Consider the following 22,500-nt stretch of genomic DNA (forward strand, 5'->3'; position numbering starts at 1 on the left):
TTGGCTGGGTTGCGCGCCCTGGTGGGCACCATGGTGCGCACCAAGGAGCGCTCCGAAGTGTGCTCCAAGGTGCGGCCTGCACGAAGTCGGGAGCCCGGTTTGCCCCGGGTGTGCACCTCGGGTGGGCACCTTGGTGCGCATGCCTTGCCTGGGCTGCGCACCAGGGCGGCTCAAGATGGCACCCGCGTTCCTTTTTTTTCACTATCTTTCAAAACGGAAATTTTAAAATCTCATTTTTTTTGCCTTTTTCTGGAAATTAGTGAAGGCAGCGCATCAAAGGTGCGCACCTCGCTGCCCACCACGGTGCGCAACGCCGTGTGGGCACCCGGGGAGTGCTTCGAAGTGTGCTCCAAGGTGCTGCGTGCACGTTGTCGGAGCCCGGTTTGCCCCCGGGTGCGCACCTCGCGTGCACCTTCGTCGGGGTGGGCACCTTGGCTGGGTTTGCCCCGGCTGCGCTCCGAAGCGGGGTTATTGGAGCGCCGCCTCTTTTTTTGTCGGAGCGTTTGGTGGGGGTTTCTCGCATTGGCTCTTCCGAGGCCCGGTTGCCACCCTGGCGCGCACGAAGTCGGAAGTAGGGTTAATTGCCCGGGGTGCGCACCTTTGCCAGGGTGGGCACCTTACCTGGGCTGCGCACCAGGGCGGGCTCAAGATGGCACGCGCGTTCCGTTTTTTTCACTATCTTTCAAAACGGAATTTTAAAATCTCCTTTTTTTTTTGCCTTTTCTGGAAATTAGTGAAGGCAGCGCATCAAAGGTGCGCACCTCGCTGCCCACCTTGGTGGTGCTCTGAGGTGCGCACCCGGGGAGCGCTACGAAGTGTGCTCCAAGGTGCGGCGTGCACGTTGTCGGAGCCCGGTTTGCCCCGGGTGCGCACCTCGCCTGCACCTTGGCCGGGGGTGGGCACCTTGGCTGGGTTTGCCCAGGGTGCGCTCCGAAGCGGGGTTACTGGAGCGCCCCCTCTTTTTTTGTCAGAGCGTTTGGTGGGGTTTCTCGCATTGGCTCTTCCCAGGCCCGGTTGTTGGGTGCGCTCCCACCCTGGCGGCGCGCGAAGTTGGAAGTTGGGTTAATTGCCCGGGGCGCGCACCTTCGCCAGGGTGGGCACCTTGGTGCGCACACCTTGGCTGGGCTGCGCACCAGGGCGGGCTCAAGATGGCACCAGCATTCCCTTTTTCTCACTATCTTTCAAAACGGAAATTTTAAAATCTCGTTTTTTTTTTGCCTTTTATGGAAATTAGTGAAGGCATCGCATCAAAGGGTGCGCACCTCGCTGCCCACCTTGGTGTGCTCCGAGGTGCCCACCACGGTGCGCAACGCCGGTGCGAACCCGGGAGCGCCCCGATGTGTGCTCCAAGGTGGCGGCGGTGCACGAAGTCGGACCCCGGTTTGCCCCGGGTGCGCACCTCGCGTGCACCTTGGTGCGCACACCTTGGCTGGGTTGCGCGGCCTGGTGGGCACCATGGTGCGCACCAAGGAGCGCTCCGAAGTGTGCTCCAAGGTGCGGCGTGCACGAAGTCGGAGCCCGGTTTGCCCCGGGTACGCACCTTCGCCGGGGTGGGCACCTCGGCTGGGTTGCGCGCCCTGGTGCGCACCAAGGAGCGCTCCGAAGTGTGCTCCAAGGTCTGCGGCCTGTGCACGAAGTCGGAGCCCGGTTTGCCCCGGGGTGCGCACCTCGCGTGCACCTTCGGCTGGGTTGCGCGCCCTGGTGGGCACCATGGTGCGCACCAAGGAGCGCTCCGAAGTGTGCTCCAAGGTGCGGGCTGTGCACGAAGTCGGAGCCCGGTTTGCCCCGGGTGCGCACCTCGCGTGCACCTTCGGCGGGGGTTGCGCGCCCTGGTGGGCACCATGGTGCGCACCAAGGAGCGCTCCGAAGTGTGCTCCAAGGTGCGGCAGTGCACGAAGTCGGAGCCCGGTTTGCCCCGGGGTGCGCACCTCGCGTGCACCTTCGCCGCGGTGGGCACCATGGCGTGCACGAAGTCGGAGCCCGGTTTGCCCCGGGTGCGCACCTCGCGTGCACCTTCGCCGGGGTGGGCACCTCGGCTGGGTTGCGCGCCCTGGTGCGCACCAAGGAGCGCTCCGAAGTGTGCTCCAAGGTGCGGCGTGCACGAAGTCGGAGCCCGGTTTGCCCCGGGTGCGCACCTCGCGTGCACCTTCGCCAGGGTGGGCACCTCGGTGCGCACACCTTCTCAATGTTTTCTTGCCTTTTCTGGAAATTGGTGAAGGCAGCGCATCAAAGGTGCGCACCTCGGTGTGCTCCGAGGTGCGAACCCGAGAGCGCTCCGAGGTGCCCACGAAGTCGAAAGTCGGGTTAATTGCATTGTTTTCCCCGGGGTGCGCTCCGAGGTGCGCAACATCGGCGCGCACCAAGGAGGGCTCCGAAGTGTGCTCCAAGGTGCGCACGATGGCGTGCACCTCTGGTGCGCACGATTCGGAGCTCGGTTTGACCGGGGTGCGCACACCTTGGCTGGGTTGCGCACCTTTTGTGCGCTCCAAGGTGCGCACGAAGTCGGGAGCTCGGTTTGCCCCGGGTGCGCACCTTCGCCAGGGTGTGCGCACCTTGATGCGCACGCCTTGGCTGGGCTGCGCACCTTGGTGGGCGCCATGGTGCGCACCTTTCGTGCGCTCCAAGGTGCGCACGAAGTCGGAGCTCGGTTTGCCCCGGGTGCGCACCTTGGTGGGCGCCATGGTGCACTCCGAGGTGCCCAAGATTGGTGCGCACCAAGGAGCGCTCCGAAGTGCGCTCCAAGGTGCGCGCGAAGTCGAAAGTTGGGTTAATTGTCCGGTTTGCCTCGGGTGCGCACCTTGCGTGCACCTTCGCCAGGGTGGGCGCCTTGGTGCGCCACACCTTGGCTGGGCTGCGCACACCTTGGCACCCGCGTTTCCTTCATTTTAAATTTTTTTTTTTTACAATCTCTCAAGTGGGAAATTCTATAATCTCAACTTTTTTTGCCTTTTCAGGAAACTTTTGAATGGAGCGCATCATTGGTGCGCTCCGAAGTGTGCTCCAAAGCTCTCTCCAGCTGCGTGCACCTGCCCCGGTCCGCCGCACCCGGCCCCGCCCAGCTTCGCTCACCTGTCCCGGGCGTCTGGTGCGGAACCTTAGAGTAAGAAACATCACCGTGCACCTTGGCCAACGTGCGCGACTCGACCGAGCGCGCACTGGCCGAGGTGCACACCGATTTCACCTGGGTGCGCGCGCAGCACCTCGGGCGCACCGGGGTGCGCGCACAACGCCCGGGTTGCACCGTGGCCTGTGTGCTCGGGGCGCCTCGGGTGCGCGCTCGGTGTCGCCCCCGCGCGCGCGGTAGTGCGGGCAGCGCACCCCGGCCCGGCCCGGCCCCGACGAGAACGCAAACGGGCAAAAGGTTTATTCAAATAGCATTGCGATGCCCGGCGAAAAACTAAAAAAGGGTGCAACACCGGGACTTCCCGGGAGGTCACCCATCCCAGTACTACTCCGGCCCAAGCTGCGCTTAACTGCGGAGTTCTGATGGGATCCGGTGCACTAACGCTGGTATGATCGCACCCGTTATGAGCTTGTCGCAGTGTGTACTTAGCAAACCGCGACCCACGTGCGAATCCACCCCGGCCACCCACCCCCGTCGAGGTGCACACCCTCCCTCGCGAAGTGCGCCCCGTTCGCCAAGTGTGAGCCCTGCCCGGGTGCGCGCACCTTGCTAGGGCGTCGGGTGTGCACCCGGCCCGGCCTACGTGCGTGCACCTGTAGGGGGGCGTCGTGTGCGTGCAGTGTCCCGTCTGCAACGCGGTGCCCACACACCACCTCGGGCGCAACGACCTGCGCTCACATGTGGGCCGAGTGCACCTTGGTGCATGTTCGGGGCGCCTCGGGTGCACGCTCGATCTTGCCCCGGTGCACCAAGGCGCTCGGTTTGCCCCGGGTGCGCACTTGGTGCAAGGTGGGCACCCAAAATAGGGATCAAGCACCAAAACACAAGTTTCGGGATGCAAAATGGGACCCAAGGACCACAAATGCGTTCCAAGACCCATGATGGGTCCACGAGAACAAAAATGTGTTCCGAGACTTAATAAACAAATATTGGGTTTTAGGAGAAGAAACATGCTCTGATGCCCAAAACGAGAATCGACCCCGAAAAGGCCACAGGCCAAAAGTGGGATGCGAGACAAAAAAAAATGGGACCCGAGGACCAAAATTGGGTTCCCAGGTCGAAGACAGGGCAACCGGACAAGAAACGACCTCTAAGGCTCGAAATGAGTCCCGACGACTAAAACTTGACAAGAAGCACCCATCAGGCACCCAACTCGACACCCATGGGATGCCGACCCACCCGGGCTTCCACCTAGCACACCTTGGCACCCACCCACCCTCGCACCCAACCTCGCACCCAACTTAGCACCTTTGAACCCACATTGGCACTCACCCTGACCCTGGCACCTTGGAACCCACATTGGCACTCACCTTGACCCTGGCACCCACCTTTGCACTCACCTTGGGACCCACCCTGGCTCCCACCTCGGCACCCACCCAGACACCCACCTTGGTTCCTTGGCACCCACCTTGGATCCTTGGCACCCACCCCGACACCCACCTTGGCACGCAACTTGGCTACTTGCCACCCACCTTGGCTCCTTGACGCCCACCCCGACAACCACCCCGTGACCTACCCTGGCTAGGGTTGGTGCACACCCACCCTGGTGCCCACCTTGGCACCCACCCTATGACCCACCTTGGCACGCACCTTAGTACCCACCCCGTTACCCACCCTAGGACCCACCCCGTGACCCACCTTGGCCAGGGTGGGTGCCTTGGTGCGCACAACTTGCCTGGGCTGCACACCAGGGCGGGCTCAAGATGGCACCCGCGTTCCGTTTTTTTCACTATCTTTCAAAACGGAAATTTTAAAATCTCATTTTTTTCTTTTTTTTGCCTTTTCTGGAAATTAGTGAAGGCAGCGCATCAAAGGTGCGCAATGCTGGTGCGAACCCGGGAGCGCTCCGATGTGTGCTCCAAGGTGCGGCGTGCACGAAGTCCGAGCCCGGTTTGCCCCGGGTGCGCACCTCGCGTGCACCTTCGCCGGGGTGAGCACCTTGGCTGGGTTGCGCGCCCTGGTGCGTACCAAGGAGCGCTCTGAAGTGTGCTCCAAGGTGCGGCGTGCACGAAGTCGGAGCCCGGTTTGCCCCGGGTGTGCACCTCGGGTGCGCACCTCGCGTGCACCTTCGCTGCGGTGGGCACCTTGGCTGGGTTGCGCGCCTTGGTGGGCACCATGCAGTGCACGAAGTCGGAGCCCGGTTTGCCCCGGGCGCGCACCTCCGCCAGGGTGGGCACCTTGGTGCGCACAACTTGCCTGGGCTGCGCATCAGGAAGGGCTCAAGATGGCACCCGCGTTCCGTTTTTTTCACTATCTTTCAGAACGGAAATTTTAAAATATCGTTTTTTTTTGCCTTTTCTGGAAATTAGTGAAGGCAGCGCATCAAAGGTGCGCAACGCTGGTGCGAACCTGGGAGCGCTCCGATGTGTGCTCCAAGGTGCGGCGTGCACGAAGTCGGAGCCCGGTTTGCCTCGGGTGCGCCCTGGTGGGCACCATGGTGCGCACCAAGGAGCGCTCCGAAGTGTGCTCCAAGGTGCGGCCTGCACGAAGTCGGAGCCCGGTTTGCCCCGGGTGTGCACCTCGGGTGGGCACCTTGGTGCGCATGCCTTGCCTGGGCTGCGCACCAGGGCGGGCTCAAGATGGCACCCGCGTTCCTTTTTTTTCACTATCTTTCAAAACGGAAATTTTAAAATCTCATTTTTTTTTGCCTTTTTCTGGAAATTAGTGAAGGCAGCGCATCAAAGGTGCGCACCTCGCTGCCCACCACGGTGCGCAACGCCGGTGGGCACCCGGGAGTGCTTCGAAGTGTGCTCCAAGGTGCTGCGTGCACGTTGTCGGAGCCCGGTTTGCCCCGGGTGCGCACCTCGCGTGCACCTTCGTCGGGGTGGGCACCTTGGCTTGGTTTGCCCCGGCTGCGCTCCGAAGCGGGGTTATTGGAGCGCCGCCTCTTTTTTTGTCGGAGCGTTTGGTGGGGTTTCTCGCATTGGCTCTTCCGAGGCCCGGTTGCCACCCTGGCGCGCACGAAGTCGGAAGTAGGGTTAATTGCCCGGGTGCGCACCTTTGCCAGGGTGGCACCTTACCTGGGCTGCGCACCAGGGCGGGCTCAAGATGGCACGCGCGTTCCGTTTTTTTCACTATCTTTCAAAACGGAAATTTTAAAATCTCCTTTTTTTTTTGCCTTTTCTGGAAATTAGTGAAGGCAGCGCATCAAAGGTGCGCACCTCGCTGCCCACCTTGGTGTGCTCTGAGGTGCGCACCCGGGAGCGCTACGAAGTGTGCTCCAAGGTGCGGCGTGCACGTTGTCGGAGCCCGGTTTGCCCCGGGTGCGCACCTCGCCTGCACCTTGGCCGGGGTGGGCACCTTGGCTGGGTTTGCCCAGGGTGCGCTCCGAAGCGGGGTTACTGGAGCGCCCCCTCTTTTTTTGTCAGAGAGTTTGGTGGGGTTTCTCGCATTGGCTCTTCCCAGGCCCGGTTGTTGGGTGCGCTCCCACCCTGGCGCGCGCGAAGTTGGAAGTTGGGTTAATTGCCCGGGCGCGCACCTTCGCCAGGGTGGGCACCTTGGTGCGCAAACCTTGGCTGGGCTGCGCACCAGGGCGGGCTCAAGATGGCACCAGCATTCCCTTTTTCTCACTATCTTTCAAAACGGAAATTTTAAAATCTCGTTTTTTTTTTGCCTTTTATGGAAATTAGTGAAGGCATCGCATCAAAGGTGCGCACCTCGCTGCCCACCTTGGTGTGCTCCGAGGTGCCCACCACGGTGCGCAACGCCGGTGCGAACCCGGGAGCGCCCCGATGTGTGCTCCAAGGTGCGGCGTGCACGAAGTCGGACCCCGGTTTGCCCCGGGTGCGCACCTCGCGTGCACCTTGGTGCGCACACCTTGGCTGGGTTGCGCGGCCTGGTGGGCACCATGGTGCGCACCAAGGAGCGCTCCGAAGTGTGCTCCAAGGTGCGGCGTGCACGAAGTCGGAGCCCGGTTTGCCCCGGGTGCGCACCTTCGCCGCGGTGGGCACCATGGCGTGCACGAAGTCGGAGCCCGGTTTGCCCCGGGTGCGCACCTCGCGTGCACCTTCGCCGGGGTGGGCACCTCGGCTGGGTTGCGCGCCCTGGTGCGCACCAAGGAGCGCTCTGAAGTGTGCTCCAAGGTGCGGCGTGCACGAAGTCGGAGCCCGGTTTGCCCCGGGTGTGCACCTCGGGTGCGCACCTCGCGTGCACCTTCGCTGCGGTGGGCACCTTGGCTGGGTTGCGCGCCTTGGTGGGCACCATGCAGTGCACGAAGTCGGAGCCCGGATTGCCCCGGGCGCGCACCTCCGCCAGGGTGGGCACCTTGGTGCGCACAACTTGCCTGGGCTGCGCACCAGGAAGGGCTCAAGATGGCACCCGCGTTCCGTTTTTTTCACTATCTTTCAGAACGGAAATTTTAAAATCTCGTTTTTTTTTGCCTTTTCTTGAAATTAGTGAAGGCAGCGCATCAAAGGTGCGCAACGCTGGTGCGAACCTGGGAGCGCTCCGATGTGTGCTCCAAGGTGCGGCGTGCACGAAGTCGGACCCCGGTTTGCCCCGGGTGCGCACCTCGCGTGCACCTTGGTGCGCACACCTTGGCTGGGTTGCGCGCCCTGGTGGGCACCATGGTGCGCACCAAGGAGCGCTCCGAAGTGTGCTCCAAGGTGCGGCGTGCACGAAGTCGGAGCCCGGTTTGCCCCGGGTGCGCACCTCGCGTGCACCTTCGCCGCGGTGGGCACCATGGCGTGCACGAAGTCGGAGCCCGGTTTGCCCCGGGTGCGCACCTCGCGTGCACCTTCGCCGGGGTGGGCACCTTGGTGTGCAGACCTTGGCTGGGTTGCGCGCCCTGGTGGGCACCATGGTGCGCACCAAGGAGCGCTCCGAAGTGTGCTCCAAGGTGCGGCCTGCACGAAGTCGGAGCCCGGTTTGCCCCGGGTGTGCACCTCGGGTGGGCACCTTGGTGCGCATGCCTTGCCTGGGCTGCGCACCAGGGCGGGCTCAAGATGGCACCCGCGTTCCTTTTTTTTCACTATCTTTCAAAACGGAAATTTTAAAATCTCATTTTTTTTTGCCTTTTTCTGGAAATTAGTGAAGGCAGCGCATCAAAGGTGCGCACCTCGCTGCCCACCACGGTGCGCAACGCCGGTGGGCACCCGGGAGTGCTTCGAAGTGTGCTCCAAGGTGCTGCGTGCACGTTGTCGGAGCCCGGTTTGCCCCGGGTGCGCACCTCGCGTGCACCTTCGTCGGGGTGGGCACCTTGGCTGGGTTTGCCCCGGCTGCGCTCCGAAGCGGGGTTATTGGAGCGCCGCCTCTTTTTTTGTCGGAGCGTTTGGTGGGGTTTCTCGCATTGGCTCTTCCGAGGCCCGGTTGCCACCCTGGCGCGCACGAAGTCGGAAGTAGGGTTAATTGCCCGGGTGCGCACCTTTGCCAGGGTGGGCACCTTACCTGGGCTGCGCACCAGGGCGGGCTCAAGATGGCACGCGCGTTCCGTTTTTTTCACTATCTTTCAAAACGGAAATTTTAAAATCTCCTTTTTTTTTTGCCTTTTCTGGAAATTAGTGAAGGCAGCGCATCAAAGGTGCGCACCTCGCTGCCCACCTTGGTGTGCTCTGAGGTGCGCACCCGGGAGCGCTACGAAGTGTGCTCCAAGGTGCGGCGTGCACGTTGTCGGAGCCCGGTTTGCCCCGGGTGCGCACCTCGCCTGCACCTTGGCCGGGGTGGGCACCTTGGCTGGGTTTGCCCAGGGTGCGCTCCGAAGCGGGGTTACTGGAGCGCCCCCTCTTTTTTTGTCAGAGCGTTTGGTGGGGTTTCTCGCATTGGCTCTTCCCAGGCCCGGTTGTTGGGTGCGCTCCCACCCTGGCGCGCGCGAAGTTGGAAGTTGGATTAATTGCCCGGGCGCGCACCTTCGCCAGGGTGGGCACCTTGGTGCGCACACCTTGGCTGGGCTGCGCACCAGGGCGGGCTCAAGATGGCACCAGCATTCCCTTTTTCTCACTATCTTTCAAAACGGAAATTTTAAAATCTCGTTTTTTTTTTGCCTTTTATGGAAATTAGTGAAGGCATCGCATCAAAGGTGCGCACCTCGCTGCCCACCTTGGTGTGCTCCGAGGTGCCCACCACGGTGCGCAACGCCGGTGCGAACCCGGGAGCGCCCCGATGTGTGCTCCAAGGTGCGGCGTGCACGAAGTCGGACCCCGGTTTGCCCCGGGTGCGCACCTCGCGTGCACCTTGGTGCGCACACCTTGGCTGGGTTGCGCGGCCTGGTGGGCACCATGGTGCGCACCAAGGAGCGCTCCGAAGTGTGCTCCAAGGTGCGGCGTGCACGAAGTCGGAGCCCGGTTTGCCCCGGGTACGCACCTCGCGTGCACCTTCGCCGGGGTGGGCACCTCGGCTGGGTTGCGCGCCCTGGTGCGCACCAAGGAGCGCTCCGAAGTGTGCTCCAAGGTGCGGCGTGCACGAAGTCGGAGCCCGGTTTGCCCCGGGTGCGCACCTTCGCCGCGGTGCGCACCATGGCGTGCACGAAGTCGGAGCCCGGTTTGCCCCGGGTGCGCACCTCGCGTGCACCTTCGGCGGGGTTGCGCGCCCTGGTGGGCACCATGGTGCGCACCAAGGAGCGCTCCGAAGTGTGCTCCAAGGTGCGGCGTGCACGAAGTCGGAGCCCGGTTTGCCCCGGGTGCGCACCTCGCGTGCACCTTCGGCGGGGTTGCGCGCCCTGGTGGGCACCATGGTGCGCACCAAGGAGCGCTCCGAAGTGTGCTCCAAGGTGCGGCGTGCACGAAGTCGGAGCCCGGTTTGCCCCGGGTGCGCACCTCGCGTGCACCTTCGCCGCGGTGGGCACCATGGCGTGCACGAAGTCGGAGCCCGGTTTGCCCCGGGTGCGCACCTCGCGTGCACCTTCGCCGGGGTGGGCACCTCGGCTGGGTTGCGCGCCCTGGTGCGCACCAAGGAGCGCTCCGAAGTGTGCTCCAAGGTGCGGCGTGCACGAAGTCGGAGCCCGGTTTGCCCCGGGTGCGCACCTCGCGTGCACCTTCGCCAGGGTGGGCACCTCGGTGCGCACACCTTCTCAATGTTTTCTTGCCTTTTCTGGAAATTGGTGAAGGCAGCGCATCAAAGGTGCGCACCTCGGTGTGCTCCGAGGTGCGAACCCGAGAGCGCTCCGAGGTGCCCACGAAGTCGAAAGTCGGGTTAATTGCATTGTTTTCCCCGGGTGCGCTCCGAGGTGCGCAACATCGGCGCGCACCAAGGAGGGCTCCGAAGTGTGCTCCAAGGTGCGCACGATGGCGTGCACCTCTGGTGCGCACGATTCGGAGCTCGGTTTGACCGGGGTGCGCACACCTTGGCTGGGTTGCGCACCTTTTGTGCGCTCCAAGGTGCGCACGAAGTCGGAGCTCGGTTTGCCCCGGGTGCGCACCTTCGCCAGGGTGCGCACCTTGATGCGCACGCCTTGGCTGGGCTGCGCACCTTGGTGGGCGCCATGGTGCGCACCTTTCGTGCGCTCCAAGGTGCGCACGAAGTCGGAGCTCGGTTTGCCCCGGGTGCGCACCTTGGTGGGCGCCATGGTGCACTCCGAGGTGCCCAAGATTGGTGCGCACCAAGGAGCGCTCCGAAGTGCGCTCCAAGGTGCGCGCGAAGTCGAAAGTTGGGTTAATTGTCCGGTTTGCCTCGGGTGCGCACCTTGCGTGCACCTTCGCCAGGGTGGGCGCCTTGGTGCGCACACCTTGGCTGGGCTGCGCACACCTTGGCACCCGCGTTTCCTTCATTTTAAATTTTTTTTTTTTACAATCTCTCAAGTGGGAAATTCTATAATCTCAACTTTTTTTGCCTTTTCAGGAAACTTTTGAATGGAGCGCATCATTGGTGCGCTCCGAAGTGTGCTCCAAAGCTCTCTCCAGCTGCGTGCACCTGCCCCGGCCGCGCACCCGGCCCCGCCCAGCTTCGCTCACCTGTCCCGGGCGTCTGGTGCGGAACCTTAGAGTAAGAAACATCACCGTGCACCTTGGCCAACGTGCGCGACTCGACCGAGCGCGCACTGGCCGAGGTGCACACCGATTTCACCTGGGTGCGCGCGCAGCACCTCGGGCGCACCGGGGTGCGCGCACAACGCCCGGGTTGCACCGTGGCCTGTGTGCTCGGGGTGCCTCGGGTGCGCGCTCGGTGTCGCCCCCGCGCGCGCGGTAGTGCGGGCAGCGCACCCCGGCCCGGCCCGGCCCCGACGAGAACGCAAACGGGCAAAAGGTTTATTCAAATAGCATTGCGACGCCCGGCGAAAAACTAAAAAAGGGTGCAACACCGGGACTTCCCGGGAGGTCACCCATCCCAGTACTACTCCGGCCCAAGCGCGCTTAACTGCGGAGTTCTGATGGGATCCGGTGCACTAATGCTGGTATGATCGCACCCGTTATGAGCTTGTCGCAGTGTGTACTTAGCAAACCGCGACCCACGTGCGAATCCACCCCGGCCACCCACCCCCGTCGAGGTGCACACCCTCCCTCGCGAAGTGCGCCCCGTTCGCCAAGTGTGAGCCCTGCCCGGGTGCGCGCACCTTGCTAGGGCGTCGGGTGTGCACCCGGCCCGGCCTACGTGCGTGCACCTGGAGGGGGCGTCGTGTGCGTGCAGTGTCCCGTCTGCAACGCGGTGCCCACACACCACCTCGGGCGCAACGACCTGCGCTCACATGTGGGCCGAGTGCACCTTGGTGCATGTTCGGGGCGCCTCGGGTGCACGCTCGATCTTGCCCCGGTGCACCAAGGCGCTCGGTTTGCCCCGGGTGCGCACTTGGTGCAAGGTGGGCACCCAAAATAGGGATCAAGCACCAAAACACAAGTTTCGGGATGCAAAATGGGACCCAAGGACCACAAATGCGTTCCAAGACCCATGATGGGTCCACGAGAACAAAAATGTGTTCCGAGACTTAATAAACAAATATTGGGTTTTAGGAGAAGAAACATGCTCTGATGCCCAAAACGAGAATCGACCCCGAAAAGGCCACAGGCCAAAAGTGGGATGCGAGACAAAAAAAAATGGGACCCGAGGACCAAAATTGGGTTCCCAGGTCGAAGACAGGGCAACCGGACAAGAAACGACCTCTAAGGCTCGAAATGAGTCCCGACGACTAAAACTTGACAAGAAGCACCCATCAGGCACCCAACTCGACACCCATGGGATGCCGACCCACCCGGGCTTCCACCTAGCACACCTTGGCACCCACCCACCCTCGCACCCAACCTCGCACCCAACTTAGCACCTTTGAACCCACATTGGCACTCACCCTGACCCTGGCACCTTGGAACCCACATTGGCACTCACCTTGACCCTGGCACCCACCTTTGCACTCACCTTGGGACCCACCCTGGCTCCCACCTCGGCACCCACCCAGACACCCACCTTGGTTCCTTGGCACCCACCTTGGATCCTTGGCACCCACCCCGACACCCACCTTGGCACGCAACTTGGCTACTTGCCACCCACCTTGGCTCCTTGACGCCCACCCCGACAACCACCCCGTGACCTACCCTGGCTAGGGTTGGTGCACACCCACCCTGGTGCCCACCTTGGCACCCACCCTATGACCCACCTTGGCACGCACCTTAGTACCCACCCCGTTACCCACCCTAGGACCCACCCCGTGACCCACCTTGGCCAGGGTGGGTGCACCCACCCTGGTGCCCACCTTGGCACCCACCCATCCTAGCACCCAGCCTGTGACCGGGCTTGGAACCCAACCTTGCACCCGCACCCGTCTTGGCCAGTGTGGGTGCGCACCCATCCTGGCACCCACGTTGTGACACACCCTTTAACCCACGCACCCTAGCACCCACGTTGGCACCCACCTTGGAACCCAACCTAGCAACTTGGCACCCACCCCGTGACCCACCTTGGCATCCACCATAGCAGTCGCCGACTTGGCACCCACCTCGGCACCCACCTTGACACTTGTGGACCCACCTTGCCACTCACCCTAGCATCGACCCATCCTAGCACCCACCCTGGCACCTTTGCACCCTAGCACTCACCCATCCTAGCACCTAACCTGTGACCCACCTTGACACTCACCCTCGCACCCACCTTGGAACCCAACCTAGCACCCACCCACCCTGACACCAACCCTAGCACCTACCCACCCTTGCACCCACCCTGTGACCCATCTTGGCACCCACCCATCCTACCACTCAACCTATCACCCACCTTCTCACCCACCTTGGCATCCACCTTAGCACCCACCCACACTGGCACCTTGGCACCCACCTCGGGCAAGGTGGGTGCACACCCACCCTGGCACCCAATTTAGAACCCACCGAGCATGTTACCCACCTTGGCACCCACATTGCAGCCCACCCTAGTACCCACCCTATGACCCACATTGGCATCCACACCCTAGCACCCAGGCACCTCGACACCCGCCTTGACACCCACCCTAGCACTGAACCTGTGACCCACCTTGGAACTCACCCTAGAACCCACCCACCCTGTGAACCACCTTGGCATCCACCTTAGCACCCACCCACCTTGGCACCCACTCTAGCACTCACCCATCCTAACACCCAACTTGTTACCCACCTTGGCACCCGCCCTCGCGTCCACCTTGAAACCCACCCTAGCACCCACCCACGCAGGAGCCCACCTTGGCACCCAACCTAACACCCACGCATCCTGGCACCCAACTTGTGACCCACCTTGGAACCCACCCTAGTACCCACCTTTGAACCCACTATATCACCAACCCACCTTGGCACCCACCCTATGACCCTCTTTGGAATCCACCCTAGCACGCACCCACCCTGGCACCCACCATGGAGCGCACCCTAGCACCCACCCACCTCGGCACGCACCTCAACACCCACCTTGGTGTGCGCACTGCGCCAACCTCTCAAAGACCCTATGTGGTGCGCTCCAAAGTGTACACCTTTGGTGCGCTCCAAGGTGCGCACCTTTGGTGCACACCGAGGTGCACACCAAAGTGTGCACCGAGGTGAGCACCAAAGTGCACTCCAGGGTGCACACCAAGGCGTGCACCTTTGGTGCGGTCAATGCAAACGAATTCGGAAGTTGGGGTCGATGTCCTAATCGCTGCTGCAGACTACACGTATGAGAATCGGACAAATAGCTTTATATAGGGGAGGTGTTGCGTTTGATGGGTCGACTCCCCTGGTTGTGTGCACTGCACCAACTTCAAAGACCCTGTCTTGTTTAAGAAGTCAAAAGTTGGGGTGGATGTCCTAATCATTGCTGCAGTCTACGCATGTATGAGAATCAGACAAATAGCTTATATAGGGGAGGTGTTGCATTCGGTGGGTTGACTCCCCTGGTTGTGCGCACTGCGCCAACCTCAAAGACCCCGCATAGCAGAAGAAGTCGGAAGTCGGATTTTGGTGAGCACCAAGGCGTGCACCTTTGGTGCGGTCAACGCAGACGAATTCAGAAGTTGGGGTGGATGTCCTAATCGTTGTTGCAGGCTACACATGTATGAGAATCAGACAAATAGCTTATATAGGGGAGGTGTTGGGTTTGATGGGTCAACTCCCTTGGTTGTGCGCATTACGCCAACCTCAAAGACCTTGTTTTCGTTAAGAAGTCAAAAGTTGGGGTCAATGTCCTAATGGCTCCTGCAGGCTACACATGTATGAGAATCGGACAAATAGCTTATATAGGGGAGGTGTTGGGTTTGATGGGTCGACTCCCCTGGTTGTGCGCATTACGTCAACCTCAAAGACCTTGTTTTCGTTAAGAAGTCAAAAGTTGGGGTCGATGTCCTAATTGCTCCTGTAGACTACACATGTATGAGAATCAGACAAATAGCTTATATAGGGGAGGTGTTGGGTTTGATGGGTTGACTCCCCTAGTTGTTCGCATTACACCAACCTCAAAGACCTTGTTTTCGTTTAGAAGCCGAAAGTTGGGGTCGATGTCCTAATTGCTCCTGCAGGCTACGCATGTATGAGAATCAGACAAATAGCTTATATAGGGGAGGTGTTGGGTTTGATGGGTCGACTCCCCTGGTTGTGCGCATTGCGCCAACCTCAAAGACCCTGCATTGCGGATGAAGTCGAAAGTCAGAGTTTGGTGTGCTACAAGGTGTGGTCGAAGGTGCTCACCTAGGTGTGCACCTTTGGAGCACAGGAAAAGTGCCCTCCAAAAGTGCGCACCTTTGGAGTGCACAAAAGTGCCCTCCAAAAGTGCGCACCTTTGGAGCGCAGAAAAGTGCCCTCCAAAAAGTGCCCTCCAAAAGTGCGCACCTTTGGAGCGCAGAAAAGTGCCCTCCAAAAAGTGCCCTCCAAAAGTGCGCACCTTTGGAGCGCAGAAAAGTGCCCTCCAAAAAGTGCCCTCCAAAAGTGCGCACCTTTGGAGCGCAGAAAAGTGCCCTCCAAAAAGTGCCCTCCAAAAGTGCGCACCTTTGGAGCGCAGAAAAGTGCCCTCCAAAAAGTGCCCTCCAAAAGTGCGCACCTTTGGAGCGCAGAAAAGTGCCCTCCAAAAAGTGCCCTCCAAAAGTGCGCACCTTTGGAGCGCAGAAAAGTGCCCTCCAAAAAGTGCCCTCCAAAAGTGCGCACCTTTGGAGCGCAGAAAAGTGCCCTCCAAAAGTGCGCACTTTTGGTGCGCACCAAGGCGCTGGTTCGGTCGTTGCAGGCGAGTTCGGAAGTTGGGGTCGATGTCCTGAGCGGAGGTGCAAACTACACAGGTGTCGGAATCGGACAAATAGCTTATATAGGGGAGGTGTATGCTTCGATGGGTCGACTCCCCAGGTTGAGCGCACCGCGCCAACCTCAAAGACCCTACGGTATGGATGAAGTCGGAAGTTGGGTCCGATGACCGATTCGATTAGTAGGTATGCTCATGAGGTCGGAATTTGGGTCCGATGACCTGCCATGTGCAGGAAGGCGAATGTTGACACTGTGCGTTGCAAGGTGCACACCAAGGCGCTGGTGCGGTCTTTTTAGTCGAGTTCGGAAGTTGGGGTCGATGTCCTGATCGGAGGTGCAAGCTACACAGGTGTGGGAATCGGACAAATAGCTTATATAGGGGAGGTGTATGCTTCGTTGGGTCGACTCCCCGGGTTGAGCGCACCGCGCCAACCTCAAAGACCCTACGGTATGGATGAAGTCGGAAGTTGGGTCCGATGACCGATTCGATATGTAGGCATACTCGCGAGGTCGGAATTTGGGTCCGATGACCTGCCACGTGCAGGAAGGCGAATGTTGGCACTGTGCGTTGCAAGGTGCGCACCAAGGCGCTGGTTCGGTCGTTGGAGGCGAGTTCGGAAGTTGGGGTCGATGTCTTGATCGGAGGTGCAAACTACACAGGTGTGGGAATCGGACAAATAGCTTATATAGGGGAGGTGTATGCTTCGTTGGGTCGACTCCCCGGGTTGAGCGCACCGCGCCAACCTCAAAGACCCTACGGTATGGATGAAGTCGGAAGTTGGGTCCGATGACCGATTCGATATGTAGGCATACTCGCGAGGTCGGAATTTGGGTCCGATGACCTGCCATGTGCAGGAAGGCGAATGTTGGGACTGTGCGTCGCAAGGTGCGCACCAAGGCGCTGGTGCCGTCGTTGCAGTCGAGTTCGGAAGTTGGGGTCGATGTCCTGGTCAGAGGTGCAAACTACACAGGTGTGGGAATCGGACAAATAGCTTATATAGGGGAGGTGTATGCTTCGATGGGTCGACTCCCTGGGTTGAGCGCACCGCGCCAACCTCAAAGACCCTACAGTATGGATGAAGTCGGAAGTTGGGTCCGATGACCGATTCGATACGTAGGCATATTGGCGAGGTCTGAATTTGTGTCCGATGACCTGCCATGCGCAGGAAGGCGGAATTTGGGTCCGATGACCGAGTTGATGGCGTGCCATGCGCAGAAAGGCGGAATTTGGGTCCGATGACCGAGTTGATGTTGATGGCCCGCCATGCACAGGAAGGCGGAATTTGGGTCCGATGACCGATTTGAAGGCGTGCCATACGCAAAAAGGCGGAGTTTGGGTCCGATGACCGAGTTGATATTGATGGCCCGCCATGCGCAGGAAGGCGGAATTTGGGTCCGATGACCTGACATACGCATGGAGTCCGACTCGGGGGCCGATGTTCGATTCGATGACTTGCATTGTGGGTAAAGTCGGAAGTTGTGGTCTTTGACCCGATTCGATGACCAGACTTCGGCTGCTTGAGAATCGGACAAATAACTTATATAGGGGAGGTAGTGTTCTCGAGCATCCTCCCCCCGTGCCCGTTTATGTCGATTGATGCTGGTGCTCGACTGGTTGGAGCGCTCGGATGCAAAAATCTTGCACCAGGATTTATCGATTGTGATGGACACGGCAAGTCTCCTGATTGCTATGCAGGAGCTCATCGTGAATCTCTATGCGGCCTTGGTATGGACTCGACCTGCGGAATGGTTCGGCAATGGTAGTCGCTCCAACACGTCCTTGCAATGGCCACAGAGGTGATTCGACTAGAGCTCCAGTCTAGCTTTTGGGTTGCTTGGCGGACTGGTATAGCCGCGATCGAGTTCCGGCCATGAACGTTTTAGATAGCTCTTGGGCTTTCTGGGACGGAAGTCGGAAGTTTGGGCTGTTGTCCGATTTGATGACCATTCTTCGGATGTGTGAGAATCGGACAAATAACTTATATAGGGGACTGTGTTGTCTCACGCAGCCCCCTCCGTGCCCCTCTATCTCGACCGATGTTGGTGCTTGAAAGGGTTGGGATCGCTCGGATTTATAAACGTGCACCACCATTTGTCGAGTGTGAGGGACGCGGCAGGTCTCCTAAATGCTATGCGGGCGCTCTCTGAGAATCTCTATCCGGCCTCGACACAGACTAGTCTTGCTGAATGGTTTGGCACTGGTAGTCGATCCAACACGTCGTTGTTGTGGCCGCCTAGGCGATTCGATTCGAGCCCCCGTCTAGCTTTTGGGTTGCTTGGCGGATTTTGCCCTATCCGCAAGTGAGCTCGGTCCCTAAACGTTCGAGAAACCCGATTGCTATGCGCCGACTCTCTTTCTTGCGAGCCTCCATCTAGCTTTTGGGTCTCTACGGAACGGAAGTCGGAATCTGGGACCGTTGTTTGATTCGACGAGGCAGACTACGGTTGTGCGAGAATCGGACAAATAACTTATATAGGGGAGGTGTTGACTGGAGCATTCTCCCCCGTGCCCCTCTAACTCGACCAATGCTGGCGCTCGAACGGTGGTAGCGCTCGGATTTTCATTGAGCGCCAGCATTGGTCGATTTAGAGGGGCATGCGAGATTCCCGAATGCTATGCGAGGGCTCTAACGGAAATGTCTATTGGTTTCGGTATGGATGCAATTGCGAGTGGTTCGGCAAAGGTAGTCGTTCCGATGCGTCCATGTCGTGGCCAAATCGATAATTCGATTTGAGCCCTCGTATAGCATTTGGGTCTCTCGATGTGATTCCGCATTCCAGTCCCTTTGGGCACTGCTTGAGCCGCATCCCAGGGGGTTCCCTTCCAAATAATCTGCCTCGTAACCCGATTGCTATGCGGTGAGGCTCCTCGGCCGCCTCGGAACTATCTGTGTATCAGACGCATCGCGGGATAAGGGGTTGGCAACGGTAGTCGCCCCAAGCGCGTCCGATGCTTGGACCATTCCGAGGCGGCCCTGAAGCCTCTTCCGTCTAGCCGTTGGGTCCTTCTCGCCGCATCCCTCGCCTCGCACCCCGATTGCTATGCGGTGAGGCTCCTCGGCCGCCTCGGAACTATCTGTGTATCGGACGCGTCGCGGGATAAGGGGTTGTCACTGGTAGTCGCCCCAAGCGCGTCCGATGCTTGGACCATTCCGAGGCGGCCCTGAAGCCTCTTCCGTCTAGCCGTTGGGTCCTTCTCGCCGCATCCCTCGCCTCGCACCCCGATTGCTATGCGGTGAGGCTCCTCGGCCGCCTCGGAACTATCTGTGTATCGGACGCGTCGCGGGATAAGGGGTTGTCATTGGTAGTCGCCCCAAGCGCGTCCGATGCTTGGACCATTCCGAGGCGGCCCTGAAGCCTCTTCCGTCTAGCCGTTGGGTCCTTCTCGCCGCATCCCTCGCCTCGCACCCCGATTGCTATGCGGTGAGGCTCCTCGGCCGCCTCGGAACTATCTGTGTATCGGACGCGTCGCGGGATAAGGGGTTGTCACTGGTAGTCGCCCCAAGCGCGTCCGATGCTTGGACCATTCCGAGGCGGCCCTGAAGCCTCTTCCGTCTAGCCGTTGGGTCCTTCTCGCCGCATCCCTCGCCTCGCACCCCGATTGCTATGCGGTGAGGCTCCTCGGCCGCCTCGGAACTATCTGTGTATCGGACGCGTCGCGGGATAAGGGGTTGTCACTGGTAGTCGCCCCAAGCGCGTTCGATGCTTGGACCATTCCGAGGCGGCCCTGAAGCCTCTTCCGTCTAGCCGTTGGGTCCTTCTCGCCGCATCCCTCGCCTCGCACCCCGATTGCTATGCGGTGAGGCTCCTCGGCCGCCTTGGAACTATCTGTGTATCGGACGCGTCGCGGGATAAGGGGTTGTCACTGGTAGTCGCCCCAAGCGCGTCCGATGCTTGGACCATTCCGAGGCGGACCCGAAGCCTCTTCCGTCTAGCCGTTGGGTCCTTCTCGCCGCATCCTTCGCCTCGCACCCCGATTGCTATGCGGTGAGGCTCCTCGGCCGCCTCGGAACTATCTGTGTATCGGACGCGTCGCGGGATAAGGGGTTGTCACTGGTAGTCGCCCCAAGCGCGTCCGATGCTTGGACCATTCCGAGGCGGACCCGAAGCCTCTTCCGTCTAGCCGTTGGGTCCTTCTCGCCGCATCCCTCGCCTCGCACCCCGATTGCTATGCGGTGAGGCTCCTCGGCCGCCTTGGAACTATCTGTGTATCGGACGCGTCGCGGGATAAGGGGTTGTCACTGGTAGTCGCCCCAAGCGCGTCCGATGCTTGGACCATTCCGAGGCGGACCCGAAGCCTCTTCCGTCTAGCCGTTGGGTCCTTCTCGCCGCATCCCTCGCCTCGCACCCCGATTGCTATGCGGTGAGGCTCCTCGGCCGCCTTGGAACTATCTGTGTATCGGACGCGTCGCGGGATAAGGGGTTGTCACTGGTAGTCGCCCCAAGCGCGTCCGATGCTTGGACCATTCCGAGGCGGCCCCGAAGCCTCTTCCGTGTAGCCGTTGGGTCCTTCTCGCCGCATCCCTCGCCTCGCACCCCGATTGCTATGCGGTGAGGCTCCTCGGCCGCCTTGGAACTATCTGTGTATCGGACGCGTCGCGGGATAAGGGGTTGTCACTGGTAGTCGCCCCAAGCGCGTCCGATGCTTGGACCATTCCGAGGCGGCCCCGAAGCCTCTTCCGTGTAGCCGTTGGGTCCTTCTCGCCGCATCCCTCGCCTCGCACCCCGATTGCTATGCGGTGAGGCTCCTCGGCCGCCTTGGAACTATCTGTGTATCGGACGCGTCGCGGGATAAGGGGTTGTCACTGGTAGTCGCCCCAAGCGCGTCCGATGCTTGGACCATTCCGAGGCGGACCTGAAGCCTCTTCCCTCTAGCCGTTGGGGCTTTCTCGCCGCATCCCTCGCCTCGCACCCTGATTGCTATGCTGTGAGGCTCCTCGGCCGCCTTTGAACTATCTGTGTATCGGACGCATCGCGGGATAAGGGGTTGGCAGTGGTAGTCGCCCCAAGCGCATCCGATGCTTGGACCATTCCGAGGCGGCCCTGCAGCCTCTTCCGTCTAGCCGTTGGGGCCATCTCGCCGCATCCCCCACCTCGCACCACGATTGCTATGCGGTGAGGCTCCTTGGCCGCCTCGGAACTATCTGTGTATCGGACGCATCGCGGGATAAGGGGTTGTCACTGGTAGTCGCCCCAAGCGCGTCCGATGCTTGGACTATTCCGAGGCGGCCCTGCAGCCTCTTCCGTCTAGCCGTTGGGGCCATCTCGCTGCATCCCCCACCTCCTCGGCCGCCTCGGAACTATCTGTGTATCGGACGCATCGCGGGATAAGGGGTTGGCAGTGGTAGTCGCCCCAAGCGCGTCCGATGCTTGGACTATTCCGAGGCAGCCCTGCAGCCCATCTCGCCGCATCCCCTCGCCTCGCACCCCGATTGCTATGCGGTGAGGCTCCTCGGGCCGCCTGGGAACTATCTTCGTATCGGACGCATCGCGGGATAAGGGGTTGTCACTGGTAGTCGCCCCAAGCGCGTCCGATGCTTGGACTATTCCGAGGCGGCCCTGTGGCCTCTTCCGTCTAGCCGTTGGGGCCATCTCGCCGCATCCCCCACCTCGCACCCCGATTGCTATGCGGTGAGGCTCTTCGGCCGCCTTGGAACTATCTTCGTATCGGACGCATCGCGGGATAAGGGGTTGTCACTGGTAGTGGCCCAAGCGCGTCCGATGCTTGGACTATTCGAGGCGGCCCTCGCCAGCCTCTTCCGTCTAGCCGTTGGGGTCCATCTCGCCGCATCCCCACCTCGCACCCCGATTGCTATGCGGTGAGGCTCCTCGGCCGCCTTGGAACTATCTTCGTATCGGACGCATCGCGGGATAAGGGGTTGTCACTGGTAGTCGCCCCAAGCGCGTCCGATGCTTGGACTATTCCGACGCGGCCCCTGTGGCCTCTTCCGTCTAGCCGTTGGGGGCCATCTCGCCGCATCCCCCACCTCGCACCCCGATTGCTATGCGGTGAGGCTCCTCGGCCGCCTTGGAACCATCTTCGTATCGGACGCATCGCGGGATAGGGGGCTGTCACTGGTAGTCGCCCAAGCGTGTCCGATGCTTGGACCATTCCTAGGCGGCCCTGAAGCCTCTTCCGTCTAGCCGTTGGGGCCTTCCCGCCCCATCCTCCGCCTCGGCACCCCCGATTGCTATGCGGTGAGGCTCCTCGGCCGCCTTGGAACCATCTGTGTATCGGACGCATCGCGGGATAAGGGGTTTGGCACTGGCAGTCGCCCCAAGCGCGTCCGATGCTTGGACCATTCCGAGGTGGCCTGAAGCCTCTTCCGTCTAGCCGTTGGGGCCTTCCCGCCCCATCCCTCGCCTCGCACCCCGATTGATATGCGGTGAGGCTCCTCGGCCGCCTTGGAACTATCTGTGTATCGGACGCATCGCGGGATAAGGGGTTGGCACTGGTAGTCGTCCCAATCGCATCCGATGCTTGGACCATTCCGAGGCGGCCCTGCAGCCTCTTCCGTTTAGCCGTCGGGGCCTTTCCCGCCGCATCCCTCGCCTCGCATCCCGATTCCTATGCGGTGAGTCTTCTCGGCCGCCGCGGAACTATACCTGTTATTGCTACTGCATCCTTCGGCTGGTAACCTCCTCTGCCGCCTTGGAACGTTCTCTTTGTCGGACGCGTCGCGGGATAAGGGGTTGGCACTGGTAGTCGCCCCAAGCGCGCCCGATGCATAGACCGCTCCGAGTCGACCTTGCTTTCAGCCTCTCACATGCATAGACCTCTCTGAGTCGACCCTGCAGCCT

At 60.9% G+C, this 22,500-nt stretch overlaps 2 non-coding genes across 2 annotated transcripts; both read right to left on the reverse strand.

Annotated features, from left to right (window-relative positions):
• Positions 1–3,404: 3,404 nt before the first annotated feature.
• LOC131871021 (5S ribosomal RNA) lies at positions 3,405–3,524 on the reverse strand. The gene has a single exon (XR_009369318.1). It is a non-coding gene; the product is annotated as a 5S ribosomal RNA (ribosomal RNA).
• A 7,818-nt stretch (positions 3,525–11,342) lies between these two features.
• LOC131871040 (5S ribosomal RNA) lies at positions 11,343–11,461 on the reverse strand. The gene has a single exon (XR_009369336.1). It is a non-coding gene; the product is annotated as a 5S ribosomal RNA (ribosomal RNA).
• Between the last annotated feature and the right edge of the window lie 11,039 nt (positions 11,462–22,500).

This window comes from Cryptomeria japonica, unplaced genomic scaffold (assembly GCF_030272615.1).
Source record: "Cryptomeria japonica unplaced genomic scaffold, Sugi_1.0 HiC_scaffold_365, whole genome shotgun sequence".
NCBI lineage: Eukaryota > Viridiplantae > Streptophyta > Pinopsida > Cupressales > Cupressaceae > Cryptomeria > Cryptomeria japonica.